Below are 21,572 nucleotides of genomic sequence, written 5' to 3' on the forward strand. Positions count from 1 at the left end.
GGATTGAACCTGCAATCTCAGGTATGTTCCCTGAGAGAATCGAACCTTCCACCTGTTGGTATATAGGGTGATGCTCCAACTAACTTAGCCAGCCAGCCAAGGCTTTGTGGAATTTTTTTATGTAATTTTGAAATACCATAGTTCATATTATCACCTAACAATTCTGAACATATTTATATTTTGCTTTTCCACTTTATAAAGTGAAACTAAAAAATTACATTAAACAAGCTATTTTGCTTAAGAATATTTTCTTAGAATTGCATTTCTTATAAAGGTTATATCAGATGGCTTTGAATCAAGAGAGTTAAGAGAATAAATGTTTCTAGGTTCCTCTTGGGTTCTGGGTTTCCATCACTAATTCTCACTTTATCATTCCTCTCTCCTCTTAATCTCCTTTACTTATAACTAGTCAACTGGTTATATAATTGTTCTCTTTAAGACCTTTTTTATCATCATCCCGATGCCTTCTCCAGGTGGAATGCATGATCTTGGTGCTGCCCAGCCTCTTCTCATCACTATGCAACCTCACTGACCAGCCATGACAGAGAAGAAATTAAAAGACATACTACTTGGGAAGAATTAAATGAGAGAGGTGAATTTCCCTGCACTGGCAAGGGATGGATCAAGAGATTGCCTAGGCATCAAAATTTTAATTTTTGTATCTTTCTTCTAGGAAATGCTCCAGCAGTTAAGACAAGCAACTGATTTTATCTAAGGACACATCTAAAAGATTGCACCTTGAGGTCAGATGATTGTCTTTCAGAGAGTATGTATTGAATTTATCCTTAGCTTATGAAAAATAAAATACATGAAGTTTGGGGGGAAGGTAAGGCTAGAAAGTAATACTAAATACTCCAGCCTTAATCTGTGGTTAACCTTGAGCTTTGTATATCAGTAGATACATGAGGAGCTCCAAGATGGAAATGGAAATTTTCATTAAGTTGATAACTTAGGGCTCTTGAGATTCGCTGTTTTTCTTCCTTTGTATTTGATGGTGTGTTTGACTTTCTAGCATCTAGATTAAGCTAATATACATACATAACTTTTATTGTAACATGTTTCTTTTTTTCTTTTTCTTGCTAATCTTTTTGTTAGGTTATTATTGATAGGAATATTATGTTTGAAGACAAGATTAAAAATAGGAGGAGGTTTTGACAGGATTAGTCTGATAAAACCAGGACTAAATTTTCAAAGTAAGAAAAGAAGATTAACTTTAAGTCTATATAAGATGTGTACAAGCATTTCTCTTAAATAACACTCAGTTGTCTGGAACATAAACTATAGATTCTCTCTACATGGAATTTACAAAAAATAGGACTGGTACACAGCACAGGATTATATAACTGTTTTTCAATCTATCTACTAATATAAAAACCCTGGGTGTAACATCATGACCCGAGGCTCGACCAACCAGAAGGAAGTCAGTCTTGCAGGGGTTGTCTTGGAAACAGCTGCACCCTCCCCCGAGCTGTTTTCTGGAGCTGTTTCCATGACCGTGGAGGCTAAAAAGTGTGCCGCGCCAGCACAACCAAGAATGAACCTGAGTGGGGGCGGATGAAAGGCTTAGAAAAGACAGACAAGAGAATGAACGCTGGGTCTTGCTGGGACGCTGCTTCTCTGAGAGACAGCGACCACGCCCACAGCCATGCCTTTATTTTATAGCAGATGCCACGAGGCAAAGTAAGGGCATGACCAAGATGTTTACAACATTCTCCTGGGTTTCAATCGTACTCAACTACATGCACCTGAACTCTATCAAGCCTACATCACGCAGGCATGTGGAGCCACGTGTTTGGACCATAGGTTCAAGCTTACAACTACAGCTGTTGGCTATAATTGTGCTGGGAGGGCTCTGCCTTCCAAGCTGGGACTTGCACGTGGCAATGAGAGAACTGTGCCCTCTCATCAGTCCAAGGCTTGAACCTGTCCAAAACACTGTAGCGGCTCCCCACAATAAAGTTTTAATACATTATATTAGAGGTTGTGATGGTACTGTTTTACCCATAGTGACTACAGGAATTGCTGCAAATTTACTTCGCAGTGGAAGAACCTTTCATTCCCAATATAAATGACCAATTCCATTAAATGAAACTTTAATTTCTAGACTCGATATAAACAGTGAAGTTGCTAAAACTATTAAAAAGGCCCAACTTCTCATTATTGATGAATGCATCATGGCATCCAATCATGCTAGAAACGCCATAGACAGATTACTAAGAGAAATTATGAATTTGAATGTTGTATTTGGTGGGAAAGTTCTCCTTCTTAGAGGGGATTTTCGACAATGTCTCAGTACTGTACTGCATGCTATGGGATTGGCGATAGTACAAACGAGTTTAAAGTACTACAATGTTTGGGGTTGTTTCAATAAATTGTCTCTTAAAACAAATATGAGATCAGAGGATTCTGCTCATAGTGAATGGTTAGTAAAACTTGGAGAAGGCAAACTTGATAGCAGTTTTTATTTAGGAATAGATATTATTGAAATCCCCTGTGAAATGATTTGTAATGGATCTATTATTGAAGCTCCTTTGGAAATAGTATACCTATAGATAATATTAAAAACATATCTAAACATGCAATTCTTCGTCCAAAAAAAATGAGCACGCTCAAAAATTAAATGAAGACATTTTGAATATACTCGATGGAGATTTTCACACATATTTCAGTGATGATTCCATTGATTCAAAAGATGATGCTGAAAAGGAAAATTTTGCCATCGAATTTCTTAATAGTATTACTCCTTCGGAATGCTGTGTCATAAATTTAAATTGAAAGTGGTGCAATCATCATGCTATTGAGAAATCTTAATAGTAAATGGGGTCTTTGTAATGGTACCAGATTTATTATCAAAAGATTATGACCTAACTTTATCGAAGCTGAAGTATTAACAGGATCTGCAGAGGGAGAGGTTGTTGTGATTCCAAGAATTGATTTGTCCCTGTCTGACACTGGCCTCCCCTTTAAATTAATTCAACAATAGTTTCCTGTGATGCCAGCATTTGCGATGATTATTAATAAATCACAAGGACAAACTCTAGACAGAGTAGGAATATTCCTACCTGAACCCGTTTTCGCACATGGTCAGTTATATGTTGCTTTTTCTCGAGTTTGAAGAGCATGTGATGTTACAGTTAAAGTTCTAAATACTTCATCACAAGGGAAATTAGTCAAGCACTCTGAAAGTGTTTTCACTCTTTTTTGTTTAATATATTTTATTGATTTTTTTACAGAAAGAAAGGGAGAGGGGTAGAGAGTTAGAAACATTGATGAGAGAGAAACATCGATCAGCTGCCTCCTGCACACCTCCTAATGGGGATGTGCCTGCAACCAAGGTACATGCCCTTGACCGGAATCGAACCTGGGACCGTTGAGTCCGCAGGCTGATGCTCTAGCCACTGAGCCAAACCAGTTAGGGCTGTTTTCACTCTTAATGTGGTGTATAGGGAGATATTAGAATAAGTTTAATCACTTTATCAGTCATTGTTCGCATCACTGTTGTTTTTATATCATGTTTTTGTCATTTTTATATCATGCCTCTGTTGTTATATCCTTTTGTTACTCTTTATTAATAAATTTATATATTATTTTCATATACATTTTACTAATTTCCTTTACTCTCTCATGCTTCTACTATAGAGAAAGGGCAAATAGCAATATTAAAATATCTCTGGCCCTAACTGGTTTGGTTCAGTGTACAGAGCATCGGCCTGCGGACTGAAGGTTCCCAGGTTCAATTCTGGTCAAGGGCATGTACCTTGGTTGTGGGCACATCCCCAGTAGGAGGTGTGCAGGAGGCAGCTGATCGATGTTTCTCTCTCATCGATGTTTCTAACTCTCTATCCCTTTCCCTTCCTCTCTGTAAAAAATCAATAAAATATATTAAAATATCTCCGCTAATTAATTCCCTTTCAATGTGCATGAATTTCATGCACCGGGCTACTAGTGTTCTAATAATTCCAAATTAATAATTTCCATTGTTCCCTTTACTATTTTGAAATAAAAGTCATTAAAGATCTTACTCGCATACACACATATTGTTTAAAGTTAATAAAGGCGTTACTCTTTATGAAATAAAAATAAAAGGCATTATGCTAAATGAAATAAGCCAAAAACAATCTGATAAGCAAAAAAGTCCACAAAATTAAAAAATATCTTTAAGTGTGAAAATCCTTGGAGAACTGCTGGATTAGAGGGTCACTATGTGAGTCTCAATCTAGCCTGTGAATGAATTTTGTTTGAAAGCAAGGAAAACATGCTTCAAAGCCAAACAGAGTTCCTACATCTCAGACTCTCTCTATTTCTCTCTCTCTATTTCCTTCTTTCTCTCTCTCTCTCATAAAGGTCTGGAAGTATATCTTTTTTGCTTTCTCTGTGTGCACGACTCTCCTCAATCAAAGCTACTCAGCAGTGACATGCGAACTGAAGACGATCTTCAGAATGTTTGTTACCTGTCTGAGAAGATGCACAGAATTTGAGAGTAATCATTTAAAACTGAACAGAGTAATTTCATGCCTGTTGAATCTACTGATAACAAAGTGGGAATTGAATGGGGATTTTTTCTCCTAATTCATTTTTATTGTATTTTACAAAGGTATTGGTCTATGACAAATTGAGAAAAATAAAAAGCTGATCCTTCACCCCAGATAATTGAAAAGCAAAACTCTCAACAACACCTGTGACTACGTTTCAGAAATAACTTCTAGCTAGCCCGGGGATGTGCAAAATTTCCTTCCTTAGTGATTGTTGCAATTTAAATTATCTTTATATTGATGGGGAAAGGTATGGATGCAATTTGTCTCTATGGATGTAGCGCCATTATAGTTAAAAGTAAGTATTAGAAAAATTATAAGGCAAAAGACACCCTCTCCTCTCCCCCCTCTTTTTCAATTCTCAGAGGCTAAGAATTTTTCTTTCTCTGACCACATGTCCAGAATTGCTCTTTTCTCATGCCCACTTATGTCTTATTCAAATCTGTGTTGTCTAAGGAGTTACCATATTCCACATAGTTTTCAATACTCACGATCTAATTAGTTATACATTCAGGGCTGATATCTTCTTGTAAAAATTAATCAGATGATTAATATTTACAAGAAGATTAAAGGAAATAAATAAATGTAAAGTTACAAAGAATAATGTGTTTACATTTTCATGGGTACTTGTTTTTTTTTGTTTTTTTTTTTTAAGAGAAAACCCTAAGCATTCTACAGTATTGTATCTTTATTAGGGCAACTTAGTGGGGACTATAGAAACACTATATTATAACCTTTGAATGTCACCATCCTTAAATTCCTACACAGGCCTTTGTCCTCTTTTCTACACTATGATTAAACCCATTTCTGCTTCTCTTTCTGCAAGAAAGCAAAATATTTGTAGATGTAATGCAAGAGATGTTCTTAGTTGCTTTTCAGACGCAAGTGAGAGCATTAGGAAAAATGTACTATGGTACATTATGAAGGGAAATTCAAAGATGGTGGTTCCTAATGATTTGCTATTTGTGGATTGTAACACCAATTCCTACATTACATTGGAATTTTCCTGGGGAGTCAGTAACACCTTATAGTTCATGGACTCTCTGAAGAAGCCTGTGAAAGGAAAAAAGAAAACACAGTTCCAATACCCAACATGTCACAGTTTTAGAGGAATTTTGGTTCTCTGAGACGCACATACCACACTACATTCATTAAGTCCAGGCTAAGAATTTCTTTTCTACTAAGATTTTTTGGTTTCCCATCTTACGTGTAAGTCCTTTATCCATTTTGAGTTTATTTTTGTGTGTGGTATAAGTTGGTGGACTAGTTTCATTTTTTTGCATGTATCTGTCTAATTTTCCCAACACCATTTATTGAAGAGACTGTCTTGACTCCATTGTATGCTCTTGCCTCCTTTGTCAAATATTAATTGAGCATAATGGCTTGGGTCAATTTCTGGGTTCTCTGTTGTGTTCCATTGATCTATATGTCTGTTCTTGTGCCAGTACCAGGAAGTTTTGAGAACAGTGGCTTTGTAATAAAGCTTAATATCTGGTATTGAGAACCCTCCAACTTTGTTCTCCTTTCTCAAGATGGCTGCAGCTATTTGGGGTCTTTTTTTTAATTCCAGATGAACTTTTGGAGAGTTTGTTCTAGGTCTTGAAAGGATGACATTGGTATTATAAGGGGGATTGCATTGAATTTATAGATTGCTTTGGGTAGTATGGACATTTTAATCCAATCCATGAACATGGTATATTCTTCCATTTGTTTATGTCTTCCTCTAAAGCCATAGGCAACAAAATAACAGACATGTGTCATAGCAATATCTTTACCAATACAATTCCTAGGGTAGTGATGGCGAACCTATGACACGCATGTCAGAGGTGACACGTGAACTCATTTTTTTGGTTGATTTTTCTTTGTTAAATAGCATTTAAATATATAAAATAAATATCAAAATATAAATCTTTGTTTTACTATGGTTGCAAATATCAAAAAAATTCTGTATGTGACATGGCACCAGAGTTAAGTTAGGGTTTTTCAAAATGCTGACATGCCGAGCTCAAAAGGTTCACCATCACTGTCCTAGGGCAATGAAAACTAAGGAGAAAATAAATAAATAGGACTTGATCAAAATAAAAAGCTTCTGCACAGCTAAAGAAACCATCAACAAAACAACAAGAAAGCCCACTGCATGGGAGAACATATTTGCCAATGTTATCTCAGATAAGGGTTTAATCTCCAAAATTAATAAGGAATTCATACAACTTAACAAAAGGAAGATAAACAATCCAATCAAAAAATGGGCAAAGGATCTAAATAGACACTTTTTGAAAGAGGACATACATAAGGCTGAGAGACATATGAAAACATGCGTAAAGTCACTAGTCATCCGAGAGATGCAAATCAAAACAACAATGAGATACCATCTCATACCTGTCAGAATGGCTATCATCAACAAATCAACAAACAATTGCTGGAGAGGATGTGGAGAAAAAGGAATCCCCTTGCACTGCTGGTGGGAATACAGACTGGTGCAGCCATTGTGGAGAACAGTATGGACTTTCTTCAAAAAGTTAAAAATGGAACTCCCATTTGACCCAGTAATCCCACTTCTAGGATTATATCCCAAGAAGCCAGAAACACCAATCAGAAAGGATATATGCATCCTTATGTTCATAGCAGCACAATTTACCATAGCGACGATCTGGAAACAGCCTAAGTGCCCATCAGCAGATGAATGGATTAGAAAACTGTGGTACATCTGCACAATGGAATACTACGCTGCTGTAAAAAAGAAGGAATTCTTACCATTTGCAACAGCATGGATGTAACTGGAGAGCATTATGCTAAGTGAAATAAGCTAGTCAGTGAAAGAAAAATACCACATGATCTCTCTCATTTATGGATAATAAAAAACATTATAACCTGATGAACAAAAAGATAGATACAGAGGCAGAGAAGTATTGAACAGACTGTCAAATTTAGATTAGGAAGGCTGGGGAGTGTTGGGAGTGGGGGTAAGTGATCAACCAAAGGACTTGTATGCTTGCATATAAGCATAACCAATGGACACAGACTCTAGGGGGTGAGGGCATGTGCCGTGGGGTAGGGGAGGTGGGGAGGGAGGTCAGTGGGGGGGAAAGGAGACATATACTACTATTTGTAATACTTTAAACAATAAAAAATGGAATTTCTCTTCTACACCAACAACAAAGGAGGCAGTGTGCCTTCAGGAGAGAATGCAATGAAAAAAGAAAATGTCATACATTGCAAATACTTTAAAAATCAATAAAATATAGATATGTGGTCATTAATAGCAGACACAAAAGACCTACAGCCCTCCATAGAATTCTGTTGATGAAGAAATTAGGCTATGATAAAAATATTTTTATCAATTGGTGCAATGTAGTATTAATTATGGTGAGATAGATATACATAAATAGGTGTAGGAAAAGATATAGTTTAAAATCATAGATTTTATGCTTTTAAATTATTTTGATTTTTTAAAAAGCATAGAAACACAATGAAAAAATACTTATGCATTGGTTAGCATAACAATGAATCGGATTTAGTGTTCACTGTAATAAGCTTTAGAGAGAGTGACACTAATAGAGCACTCTGAAAAACAAAAAGATGCATCTTGAAAGCCAGAAATTGAAAAGGAAAAGCAGTCCTGGCCAGAGGCTCAGTTCATTGGAGCATCGACCCATACACCAAAAGGTCACAGGTTCAATTCCTGGTCAGGAAACATATATAAATTGCAGCTTTGATCCCCGGTTGGGGTGCATCTGGGAAGCAACCTATCTATGTTTCTCTCTCACATCAATATTTCTCTCTCTCCCCCACTTCCTCTCTCTATAATATCAATAAAAGCATATCTTTCAGTGAGGATTAAAAATAAATAAGAAAAGGAAGAACAAAGGTTGGTGTAATATAGAATCTTACATCCTTACCTTATTTCTCTGTTAAAAAAGATGCATTATCTTATGGCTTCTGTGAGCCCACTAAAGCCACTGTGACCATTTAATTTTATAAAATGCCCCCATAAATTCTATATAACCCAGGAAAGGATAGCGGAATTAAACTACCTAAGAATCCACAGTCTTGGTAGATTTGCACTGAGAAAGTTGCAAACCTCTGTTGAAAGATCAAGTCCCAAATCTCACTTAAAGAGTACCTGTGTAGTTAGTTATATTAGAATTAGACTTAAGATCTCTGTACCACTTACTAGTGACTGTGTGGAAGGATTTAAAATTGACTATGGATATGCTAAGCTCTAACAGGCTTAGCAGTGTACCAAAGAAGACTCCTAAAATAAAGGAAACATATTGAATTAGGGTAAATGCCACATGCTTCTTCTTTCTACCATACTTTCCACGGGAAATTCTAATATTTCCTAGTGTTCATGAGCTTGATCTCCACTCCTTTGTCAAGATCGACATCAATCAAAATTGACATACATTTTTTTTTTAATTAAATCTTTATTGTTCAGATTATTACATTTGTTCCTTTTTTTTTCCCCCCATAACTCCCCTCCTCCCAGTTCCCGCCCCACCCTCCGCCCTCACTCCCCACCCACTGTCCTCATCCATAGGTGCACGATTTTTGTCCAGTCTCTTCCCACATCTCCCACACCCCTTTCCCCCCCCAAGAATAGTCAGTCCATTCCCTTTCTATGTCCCTGATTCTATTATAATCAACAGTTCATTCTGTTCATCAGATTATTTATTCACTTGATTCTTAGATTCACTTGTTGATAGATGCATATTTGTTGTTCATAATTTGTATCTTTACCTTTTTCTTCCTCTTCCTCTTCTTAAAGGATACCTTTCAGCATTTCATATAATCCTGGTTTGGTGGTGATGAACTCCTTTAGCTTTTCCTTATCTGTGAAGCTCTTTATCTGACCTTCAATTCTGAATGATAGCTTTGCTGGATAAAGTAATCTTGGTTGTAGGTTCTTGGTATTCATCACTTTGAATATTTCTTGCCACTCCCTTCTGGCCTGCAAAGTTTCTGTTGAGAAATCAGCTGACCGTCGTATGGGTATTCCCTTGTAGGTAACTGAGTTTCTTTCTCTTGCTGTTTTTAAGATTCTCTCTTTATCTTTTGCTCTTGGCATTTTAATTATGATGTGTCTTGGTGTGGTCCTCTTTGGATTCCTTTTGTTTGGGGTTCTCCGAGCTTCTTGGACCTGTAAGTCCATTTCTTTCACCAGGTGGGGGAAGTTTTCTGTCATTATTTCTTCAAATAGGTTTTCAATATCTTGCTCTCTCTCATCTTCTGGCACCCCTATAATTCTGATGTTGGTACGCTTGAAGCTGTCCCAGAGGCTCCTTACACTATCCTCGCATTTTTGGATTCTTTTTTCATTTTGCTTTTCCGGTTGGATGTTTTTTGCTTCCTCGCATTTCAAATCATTGACTTGATTCTTGCGCTCCTCTGGTCTGCTGTCGGGCGTCTGTATAATATTCGTTATTTCAGTCTGTGTGTGCTTAATTTCTAGTTGGTTCCCCAATATAAGATCGAGGGTCTTATTAGTTTTCGTGTAGATCTCATTAAGTTTATCGGCAGCTTCTAAACAGTTCTTGAGAGACCTTAAAAGTGTGGTTCTGAACTCTATTTCTTCCATTGACAATTTTGTCCTGTTTCTTTGTCTCCGCATTTTGTTATGCTTCCTTGGTGCACCCCCTAGTGGTCTTTGTTCGCAGTCTTATAGATAAATCTTGATTGTTGTAGCTAATTCCAGGGAGGGTTTGACCTCCAGGCCAAGTGGCTATGAGAATCAGCTGTGTCAGCAGTGAGAGAACTTCTGTCCTCTAGGGAGGTGCTAATCTAGCCTTTGCCTGAGGCTATCCGGCAAAGGCCTCTGTGCAGGGCTTGGGCGGGGCGGGTCGCACAGGATCAACAGGGTGGGCCGGAGAGAGCAGTTATGGCGGCTTTCAGTCCTGTCCCAAGGGGCTCTGCCTCTCTGAGTCCCAGCACCCGCTGCAAAGCTCGGAGAGAAAGCTGCACTCGCTCTGACCGAAGCCAGACAGTCCCGCTTCTCCCGTTTGAGTCTGGGTCCCTAAAGACTCACCCGGATCTGGTGCTCAGAGTCTGCGACTCCCTCCCGATTGAAAACAACAACCGCGCCCTCGGCCGCCAGCCCGCTCCGCACACTCCGCACCTCAGAATTTGACTTCAGCACTGCGCCTCCTCTGAGTGTCCGTGTGCGTTTCTCTTTCCTCCTAGTTGTAGGACTTCCACTCAGCCAGCGTTCCTGTGGTTCTGGGTGATGTCCCTTCCGTTTTTTGGTTTCACTTTTGAAGTAGTTGTTCAAAGCAGCAAACTCCGGCGTTAACCTATGCCGCCATCTTGGTTCTCAATCGAGGATTTGGGGTTTTCGACATACATTTTTTTAAATTGTTACTTGAATGACAATTGTGTAAATTTCCAAAGGCCTTCTTCACTATTAAACCTAAAAGCCATGGCAAAAAGTGAACCTTAACCAAGAAATACAGGCTACTCAGGTAAGTAGTAAGTGTTTCCTATGAGCCAACCCTTATTGACTATCAAATTGTAGAATATCCTAAAATAAACCTTAATTTTTTAAACAATGTCCTTTGAATTTTAAGCTGCTAAGGGTTCATCTGTATTTCCTTAAATCAAATATACTTCTGCCTCATTCAACATGATGATCTTTTCTCCTTTTTGGTCTCTAAAGACTGGAGTTCCCCAGAACTTAGTTCTCCCCTACTGTCCTATTTTTCTAGTCACATTGCCATGATCTTGTCCAGTTGTATCTGTCACCATCTCAATACCAAACATTCTAACATGAAAATCTCCTGTCAAGGTTATTCAATGCATTCCAGACTTATAGATGTAAATCCATTGGACATATTTACTTAATTAGAAGATAAACTAAATCAGCATGTCTAAAAGTAAAATTCTGATAATCCCTCCAAAACTTGTTCTTCCTTGGCCCACTTCATCTTACTTAATGGCTCTGCATCCTTCCTGTGGCTTTGACTGACTCCTACTTATTCTCATAACCTCATCTAACCCCGCAGGAAATACTACTGAAACACCTCTGAAATAGATCCCTAAAAATGACTTCTTGTTGCAGTTAAATACCTCATATTTTCTCAATTAGGTATAGTGTGAACAAAATAAAGATGTTACTTTTTACTGTATACATTATCATAATTGGGTATATAAAAAATAACATACATGCAGGTCTTAAGAGCCACTATTGTTCACTAACTATGCATCAATATTTAATATTATAAGAATAAAAATAACTCTGTTTATAAACAGACTTAATTGGAAAGTAATATTCAAGCCATGAAATTACTAAAAACTAATTAGTGAGTTACTGGTATTTGTCCTCCAATCATGCCCCAATCATGTAGTATATATATTCAGTCCATAAAACTGTCTCTTGCCTCTTAGAATCAGATCCTGTGTGAAGGATTCCTAAGGATTAGGGTTTAATTCTGTTGGTTTCACATGTGCCAAGAGTGTCATAATAAATTTCACTTTATAGCTTGATGAACCAAACTGTTCTGACAACCCTTTGCATCTTTATTCACAGAGGGATTAGACTTAGGCTCTTATCCAAGTCTCATTTAGAAATTACATATCTCTTCTAAAACAACTCATCCAAATTTGTTTCACACCTTCCTGTATCTTGGTAAAACACAGAAATACCTAGTCTCGTACTCCAAAAACTTACTTTTCAAAAGGAAAACAGAGGTCAATTAATCAGTGGCAATTTAGGGGACCTGAAAAATTACTTTATATTGTTTCATTATTGGCATTTTTGGATCTGTTTTATATCCTTCCTGGAGGGGAAATGTTATTAAAAGAAAGAAAAAACAGAAAGAAGGAATATTCACTCTTTATTTCTGCTTAATGAAAGAACATATCAAGGACACAGCAGGTTTGTATTGTTAAGTAATTCCTGAAATGTAGGTTATGAAGCCCTGGGAAATTGATCTAAAGAGATCACAAAATGTATATGCAGACCAAATGCATTTTATAATAGCAATAATACATTCTGAACATATAATCTTTCATGATTATGCCATTTCAAATCAGGAAAACACAGAAATGCATAATGTTGCTTGCTGTGAACATTTTGAGTGCCTAAGAGTTGACCACAAACTCAAAAATTTGAGAGGAAGCAACTAATTCAATTAATGACAATCTATTGTCATTTCTAAGACAGGATTTTTACTGATGACTTTGATATTTAGTGCAGAGTCTCTTCTTACCACAAGTGTTGTTATCATCCTGAGACTTTCTTATCACCATCTGTTCTTTCAACATGTTTATATTCTTGGCTTTAATAATCAAGACCATCACTCTGTTCCAGCCACAAGTAAATTAGCATCACTCAAAAATGTTAATTCAAAAAGACACAACAAAGGAGAAAATTATTCCATGTTCATGGATTGAAAGAATCAACATATTTAAAAGGGCCATATTACCCAAAGCAATACACAGATTTAGTGCAATCCCCATCAAAATCTCAAATGGCATTTTTTAAAGAAATAGAACAAAAAAATCATCAGATTTGTATGGAACCACAAAAGACCCTGAGTAGCCAAAGCAATCCCGAGAAATAGAGAACAAAGCTGGAGGCATCACACTACTGGACTTCAAATTATATTACAGAGCTCTGACAATAAAAGCAGCATAGTATTGGCAGAAAAGTAGACATAGAGACCAATGCAACGGAATTGAGAGCCCAGAAATAAAATCACACATTTATGGGTAGATAATTTTCAACAAAGGAGCCAGAAACAAACAATGGGAAATAGAAAGCCTCTTTCAGTAAACGGTGCTGTGGAAATTAAAAATCCACATGCAAAAGAATGAAATTAGATTACAGTTTGTCTCCTTGTTCCAAAAAAATATTTCAAATGTGTCAAAGACCTGAATATAAGATCTGAAACAATAAATTACATAGAAGTAAACACAGGTACTAAACTTATGGACCTTGGTCATAGAGAATATTTTATGAACTTAACCCCACAGATAAGGGAAGTACAGGCAAAAAAAAAAAAAAAAATGAAAGGGACTATATCTTCTGCACAGCAAAAGAAACCACCAATAAAACAAAGAGGGAGCAGAGGACCCAGTGGGAGATGGTATTTGAGAATAATAACTCCCACAAAGGTCTGATATCCAAAATATATAAAGAACTCATAAAACTCAACACCAAACAAACAACCCAACCAGTTAAAAAGTGGGCAGAGGGCCTGAGCAGATCCTCTCCCAAGAAGACATCTGAACGGCTAACAGATACAGTGGGGCCTTGACTTACGAGTTTAATTCGTTCCGTGATGGAGCTCGTAACTCAAATTACTCATATGTCAAATCAAAAAGTGAACGAGTGAGACACGTGATGCTGGGCTGATGTTGTGGCGTTCACTGTGACGTTCGCTGCGCCAACTAGCGGTGGGGTATCTGAAGCTGGCTTGTAACCCGAATTTTAGCTCGCAACTCAAAGCAAAAAATCGCCGAGAGACGGCCTGTATCTCGAAAAACTCGTTAGTCGGGACACTCGTAAGTCAAGACCCCACTGTATATGAAAAGATGTTCAACCTCACAGCAGTTACAAAATTGCAAATCAAAACTACAATGAAATACCACTTCACATCTATTAGAGGGGCCATTATCAACAAGACTAGTAATAAGTGTTAGAAAGGTTCTGGAAAAATGGGAACCCTCATCCACTGCTGGTGGGAATGTAGATTGGTGCAGACACTATGGAAAGCAGTCTGGCAATTCCTCAAAAAATTAAGAACAGAGTTACCATATGACCCAGAAATCCCTCTCCTGGGCATATGCCCGAAAAAAATTGAAAATATGTTTATTCACAAAGATATATATGCACCCCTCTGTTCATTGCAGCATTATTCACGGTGGCCAAGACATGGAGACAACCAAAGTGTCCTGCAATAGAGGACTGGATAAAGAAGATGTGGTACATATATACAATGGAATACTACTTAGCCATCAGAAAAGACAAAATACTGCCATTTGTGACAACATGGATGGACCTTGAGAACATTATGCTGAGTGAAATTAGTCAGTCAGAAAAAGCTTAGAATCATATGACATCACTCATATGTGAGATATAAAACCGAAACTCGTGAACACAAACAGCAGTGTGGTGATTGCCAGAGGGAAGGGGTTTTGAATGTGTAGGGGGCTGAAGGGGCCTGATATATGGTGGCAGAAGATGATTTGACTTTGGACAGTGAGCACACAGGGCTGTAGGGAGCGGCTCTAGGGTCAAGCCTTGGCTGACCTGTGGCAGGGCCACAAACAAGTCCCAGCCTGGAGGGCAGAGCTCTCCTAGCATAATTAAGCCTGAACTTGTAGCCCTCCCTAATTCCTAAGTAGCTAATGGGTTGTGGGAGGTGCAGCAAGTGTTGCCAAAACAAGAACATCTGTATACATGTTAATCTACCCTTGTTTTAATCAGACTGTAAAATAAAGCATGGGCTTGCAGGCTGGGTTTTTTGTGTCCTCATCCAGGCACGGGAGATCCACCGATCCCCAGCTGTATTCTCTTGTCTGTCTTTTCTTCAATCCTTCACTGCCCCTCCTCAGGTTCACCCTTGGTGGTGTTGGCATGGCACACAGTGCAACATACAGATCTTGTGTTCTAGAAATGTATGCTTGAAACCTATATGATCCTATTAAGTAATGTTACCCCAATAAATTTAATTTTTACAAAGGTTAAATTCAAACAATAGTTTTTGACACAATATCTTTTCTTTCTTGTTGTTTCCATAAGCATATTATTGTATAGTCATGAACTTCCACTAGCTCCCTCCAACAGCCAGTATGTCACCATCCAGCAGAAGTTTGAAGTGTTGGGTGCTCAAAATTGGTGGCAGCAGCTGAACTTGATGATCACAGTCGTGTTAAACTTCAAAATGCTGAAAATGATTATATTAATGCCAGCTCAGTTGACACAGAAAAGACTCAAAGGACTTACATCTTAACACTGGGTCCACTTCCTAATACAGGTTGTCATTGCTGGCTCATGGTTTGGCAGCAAGAGACAGAAGGTGGATGTCATTGCTAAACCAAGTTGTGCAGAAAGGAAAAGGTTAAAGGTGCACATTACTGGCTAGCAATAGAAGACTGAGGGATACTGTTTAAAGAAACAGGATTCAGTGTGACATTCTTGTCAGAAGATGTGAAGTCACAGTATACAGTACATCTACTACAATTAGCAAACATCAGTAAGTGCTGGCTGTATAGCTCAGCTGGTTAGAGCATAGAGGCCAGGCCAAGTTCATGGGTTTGATCCCCAGTCAGAGCACATTTAAGAATCAACCAATGAATACATAAAATAAGTGGAACAACAAATTGATGTTTCTCTCTCTCTCTAAAAATCGATTTAAATATATCAATAGAGGTGAAGCCAGAACAATAGCTCATGCTCATTATGCCATCTGGTGAGATTTTGGAGTCACTGATCACCAGTTTCATTTTCAGTTTCCTATTTAAAGTGAGATATAATCTGGCCCTGCAATCCTGAACATGGGCCTGCAGTGCAGGCATCAGCAGTCAGACACCCTTTCTCTAGCAGAGACCTGTCTTGTTCTGATGGAAAAAGGAGACGATATTGCTCTCCCCAACCTGGCAATGCACTCTCTCATTCATTTGGGTGCTCTCTGCCCAGTGGAAGGTGACCTTTTGGGTTTAGCAGCAACCTAGCCCCATAGACCTGGCAGGCTCCACAGGACTAAGCTTTAATATGAAACAAAAACTCTGGACACTGGCCTTTGCTTTGACCTTGATGAAGACAAGGTGGACTTTTTCCATGGCAGGATGGACAGAGATGGAACACTGGGAATCCAGGAGGGGCACCCCTTTAATTTTGCATCATAAATAAATTGTCTTGCCACACCACAAGAGAGAGGGGAGGGGAGGGGAGGGGAGGGGAGGGGAGGGGAGGGGAGGGGAGGGGAGGGAAGAGGAGAAAAATGAGATGATATGAACATTAAAACAACTGTTACTGAATATGAGAAAATATCAAATGGGACTTTTTCAGTCACCTAATCAACTCAGATTTTCATACATCACTGTAACAGAAAGAGCAAAGTTTACGAAGGGGATTCAAATATACAGAAATGGTGGAAAGAACTTTCTAAAGAAAAGCCTTTATGTCCTGCTTTGGATTATTCACCAATCAAAATAATGACTGAAAAATACAGTGGGATCAGGATAGGCCTCAAAGAAGAAACACTGACAGGTAACAGGTACACAGAACTATCCTCCAAAAATGCAAGAGACTATGGAGAACAGTGAGAGTGCTCTATGGAAACAAATTCAAGAAGACAGAAAAACTAACACAGCACAGAAGGTGCGGCAGATGAAACAGAGGCCTACTGAGACCAAAAGAAAAAGATGGTTTATTGAAATGAGACTGAATGAAAAAGTAAAAGGTGGTTATGCCGGAAACCTATTCTCACTAAGATGGGGTTTGTGTCAGTCATGTTGGTTGGCAATTTTGTTGGCTGGACACTGTTTTCTTTTTTTCAGCAAAATGTCCTATAAGTAAAACAATCTTGCCCAGCAAGCTTCTGCACTAATAGCTGATAGTGTTGCATTCATCACAGGGGGTTTTCTGTTAGCAAACTCCTCATACCCCCAAAATGGAGCAGAATAGACACAAACCGATAAATGATATATTCAGTCCTCAGCCCAACACCCCAGGGCGCTGTCCCCAAATTGTAAACAGCCATCTAAATTAAAGACTTTAATCCCTGTTAAAAACTGATACATACATGTTAAGCATAATATTTCACCTGACCAGATTGAGAAATATCTCACAGGATTTGTTTTGGAGGCTATCTGGATTTTAACCTGCACTTGATACAAGCAACAAATATTATAGTTTTATCTACGTTATTACTGAAAAGAAAATGACCTTTAAAATAATGCAGATAATGTATAATGTACTATTGCATGAGCATTGGTAATCAGGGTAAATATCTACAATAATAAAACCATAATATGCTAATTAGACCGGACAGCCGAACCACCTTCCAGACATTCTTCCAGATGTCCTTCTGGACAAAGCCAGGGCTGTGAGGGCCAAGCCCCTTGTACAAATTTTGGGCATCGGACCTCTAGTATTTTTAAGTACCTATTTAATAGTACTTCTATTAGTGAAATGTACTTTTTTTAAGAGCTCAATTTGAAACATCTGTTACCATAAAATAAAGAAAAATTAAGAAAAACAAACACAAGAGAGTAGGGACCCTGTAACTTTAAAAGATATGTTGACATGCATTGAGCCATAGGAGAGACTGGGAGAACCCTGGGGAAATATTCTAGACTGCCTAGGGCAGCCGTGGGCAAACTACGGCCAGTGAGATCCGGCCTGTTTGAAATGAATAAAACTAAAAAAAAAAAAAAGACCATACCCTTTTATGTAATGATGTTTACTTTAAATTTATATTAGTTCACACAAACACTCCATCCATGCTTTTGTTCCGGCCCTCCGGTCCAGTTTAAGAATCCATTGTGGCCCTCGAGTCAAAAAGTTTGCCCACCCCTGGCCTAGGGGCAGCCTGCTTGGTTCAAGAACAGAATCACAAACCTCATCCCAATAAAGCAGCTATACTTAATGGCTTTTTTTTTTTTAATGTTCATTAGTTGTCTTCTGTTGAAAAATGTTCCCTACATTTCTACTATAGACCAATATACATCCTCTTCCAATTACCTTTTATTATTTGATAAAAATAAAATGTGGATAATAGATGGCACCAATGATCTGTTTGATAAAAGCCATGAGCAGTGATCAGGGAGTTTGTGAATTTTCAAATATCATTTCCTCTGGGAAACTCTCTTATTTTCTAGTAAAATAATCCATCCTCTATACACTTAAAACAAGATCTTTATTCTATGATTGCTACTTTTATCATATCTTATATTTTTTCTTGATTTGTTTCTACCTCACACGTATATTATAGTTTCCTTTTATTTCTAAAATGCTATTTTTATGGGTAAAAATAACATACTTTGTCCAGATCTCCCCTGAACTCTACTTATTTCTATTATCTAAGAGAAAGCTGGAATTTACCAGAATAAATATTGAAGCAGCCAACTAATATGAATGTCTATTCTAATATAAAAAAAATAGAATGGTCTAGTTTGTTTTGAAAAAAACTTTGGAGGCACAGCAAAGCATCTTGATGAGGAAACTTTCTGAACCATTGTTCTGTATTTCATTTCATCTGAATCTTACCCACCTAGGTGTCTGTCACTGGTAATAAATATATGCCCACAGCTGGTCCAAGCTCTTCATTCAGTACCATATCTCTCAGAACAAAACAAAACAGGGGAGAGGCAAGAGTTCTGATTCCTTTGACCTCACTGCATGGGTCTTCATTATGCACTCAGCATCAGATTGCAGCTAGACCCATTTTGTGTAGTTAGTGTATTGATTTAGAGTTTTGGGCTATGAATATTGTCAGGCAGAAAAGAAGTCTCCATTTCTCCAGTTCCACACTGTTCTTTCACTACACTGATGTGCTTCACTCATCTTTTCATCTGTCCTGTTAGCATGGGAGCCCCTGACTTGGTGATTGGGTGTGTTTATTTATTTGTAAGTTTGAATTATATGTGGTTGGTTTTGCTTTTGTTCTAAGGATCTTGGCAGACACTTTCTGCCACCCTATAGGGTAATAAAATTTCGGGCCTGAAACTTAAGCAACAAACACAGGGAAACCCAGCACTCTCTGCTTAAAGTGTCGCTTTCCAAAAGGAGGGCTAGAGTGTGGCAAAAACAGATGCAGAACTCTGTGTTTTGAAAATAACCTGGCAGCATAGAGAAAATATAAAATCATTTTCTGCCTTCCCAATAAGAAATGTTTAAAATGTAAAACCTAAAATCATTTAACCTAAAATAGCCTGGGTGGGGCTTCTGGCTAGGCACACCGTGCTGACCTAATAAAGGAAAAGTATCCACCCGATTTGGTAAAACATCAAATGTTGACAGTGTGACGTGTGATTCATTTACTCTCACCTCTCTTATCACCGCCGAGCATCTAAGGGCAGAAAAATTGACAATACATCAGCATGTCAATGAATTGCTTTCTCTTTTCTATTTAACCTGAAAACAATTATCAATTCACCACATAATAAACCTTGAATCAGGGAAACCAGAAGAGAAACACGTGGGCGTTGTTTCCCTCCACAGAGGAGAGAATCTGTACATTATCGTATTTCCAGCACATACGGAGAAACACAGAATGTGCATCGAGAGCCCTTTGAAAGCAGTATGATTATCTGGATTTTCTGGAGTTAGTTGGCTTTCCCTTCCATGGTGTGCAGAGGGGACTGACCAAGTGGTAGGTGAATTCCCGGCCGCCTTCTGGAGCAAAGAAAGTACAGCTCAAGGGAGCCACCTGCTGCCAGAGGGACATCCAGGGCAGAGGAAACTGTATAAAATTAGCAGCCATTTAATATTTTTGTCAGTTCACACAAAAATACTGCTGGGGCTGTGTTAAGAAACACTAATCAAATAACATAAATAATGAGGATTTAAGGCTCTTTGAGCTACTTCTGCCTCTTAGGATTTGTGTGTGTGTGTGTGGGGGGGGGGGGGGGGGGCGGGGGGGGGGGACTTACCAAAAGCAACACTTCCCGAGTAAGAAATGTGTGGAAGAGTCCTAAATTATATATTTTGGTTCTAGACTCTATTTCCTTTTCATGCTATTATAGAAAGCTTCCAGTGGCTGTCAGCCCAGGAGAAAATACAAAACTAAAAACACCACAAAAAAAACAGAAGGTAAAATGTCTACCCCAAAACAAAGGGTTTGAAAGTTTGGCCAGTATAATAGCATTGGCAGGCTAAATGTGGAATGAAGACCAATTTTATCCACGTTGCTAACAGCTCCTAATTGTAGACTGCTCTGTATTTCAGATCCAGGATCACATGTGATTTTCACAACAATGAGTTTTCTCTGTGTATCTTAAGAATCTGAAGCACACAGAGGACTAACTCGTTCGTGGTCTATTGTTACTTGCAGCCAGATCATGACTGGCATGCAAGGCTCCTGACGTTTGCTCCAGGTGTGTGAGTATATCACCACGCCCACCAGATTCTTTGCAATTAAATATCCACTCACCACATTTGTGGGTACAGTGATGTCAAGAAATGAATTCAGATGAGTAGTACACAGCCCTACAAAAAGGGAGCCCCCCCTGCCCCCGCCCCCCCCCCCGCCAATCCTGCCTAGGTGGGGTGGTCCAGTGGTTGAGCATCAACCTATGAACCAGGTCAGGGTTCAATTCCCAGTTAGGACACATACTTGGGTTGCAGGCTCGATCCTCAGTGCAGGGCAAGCAGAAGGCAACTGATCACTGATTCTCTCTCATCACTGATGTCTCTGTCTCTCTCTCTCTCTCTCTCTCTCCCTCTCGACCCCCCCACCCTTTCCTCTCTGAAATAAAAAAATAAAAATTTTAAAGGAGCCCCATGCACCTTGGGGTGGTAAGGACCTATGGATGTGTTACACAAAGCTGAGTTCAAATTTAGGTTTACTTTTTACGTATTTACTATGAGACTTTCTTTGAGGGATTTAAACTTTGTGAACATGTGTTTTCTAAGTTGTAAAAGAAAGAAATAATAGTACAGGATTATTTTAAGGATTCTATAAATATACGTTAAAAGGTTTTGCTTAAGTGGCTGGCACATATTGTTACTAGTAAATAAATAACTATAATGTCATAAAAAGAAATGAGAAGCACCAAGAGGTGCTCTCGATACTATCGACATTTCCCACACAAAAGTCACATTATGGAAATATTTATACTATATATGACCCCTGCTCAGAAACATGGACTTTCAGGATGGGAAAGCACACAGCCTTTGCTGTCCCATCAGCAGTTTGGGGCTTAGGATTTTCCTTCTGATTTAACACTTTCTCCTATAGCCCCCATATTAGTTTTATTTTCTTTTAATTTATCTTTATTGTTAAAAGCATAACAGATGTTCCCTTTTGTTCTGTTTTTTCCCAGAATAGCCCCCTCCACCCGGCACCTGCCCCTCCCAGGCTTGTACCACACTAC

General features: G+C 38.4%; 1 pseudogene; it reads left to right on the forward strand.

Moving 5' to 3' along the window:
* The first annotated feature begins 14,699 nt into the window (after window positions 1–14,699).
* LOC132237618 (tyrosine-protein phosphatase non-receptor type 2-like) lies at window positions 14,700–17,048 on the forward strand (annotated as a pseudogene).
* Window positions 17,049–21,572: the final 4,524 nt, after the last annotated feature.

This window comes from Myotis daubentonii, chromosome 6 (assembly GCF_963259705.1).
Source record: "Myotis daubentonii chromosome 6, mMyoDau2.1, whole genome shotgun sequence".
Taxonomy (NCBI): domain Eukaryota; kingdom Metazoa; phylum Chordata; class Mammalia; order Chiroptera; family Vespertilionidae; genus Myotis; species Myotis daubentonii.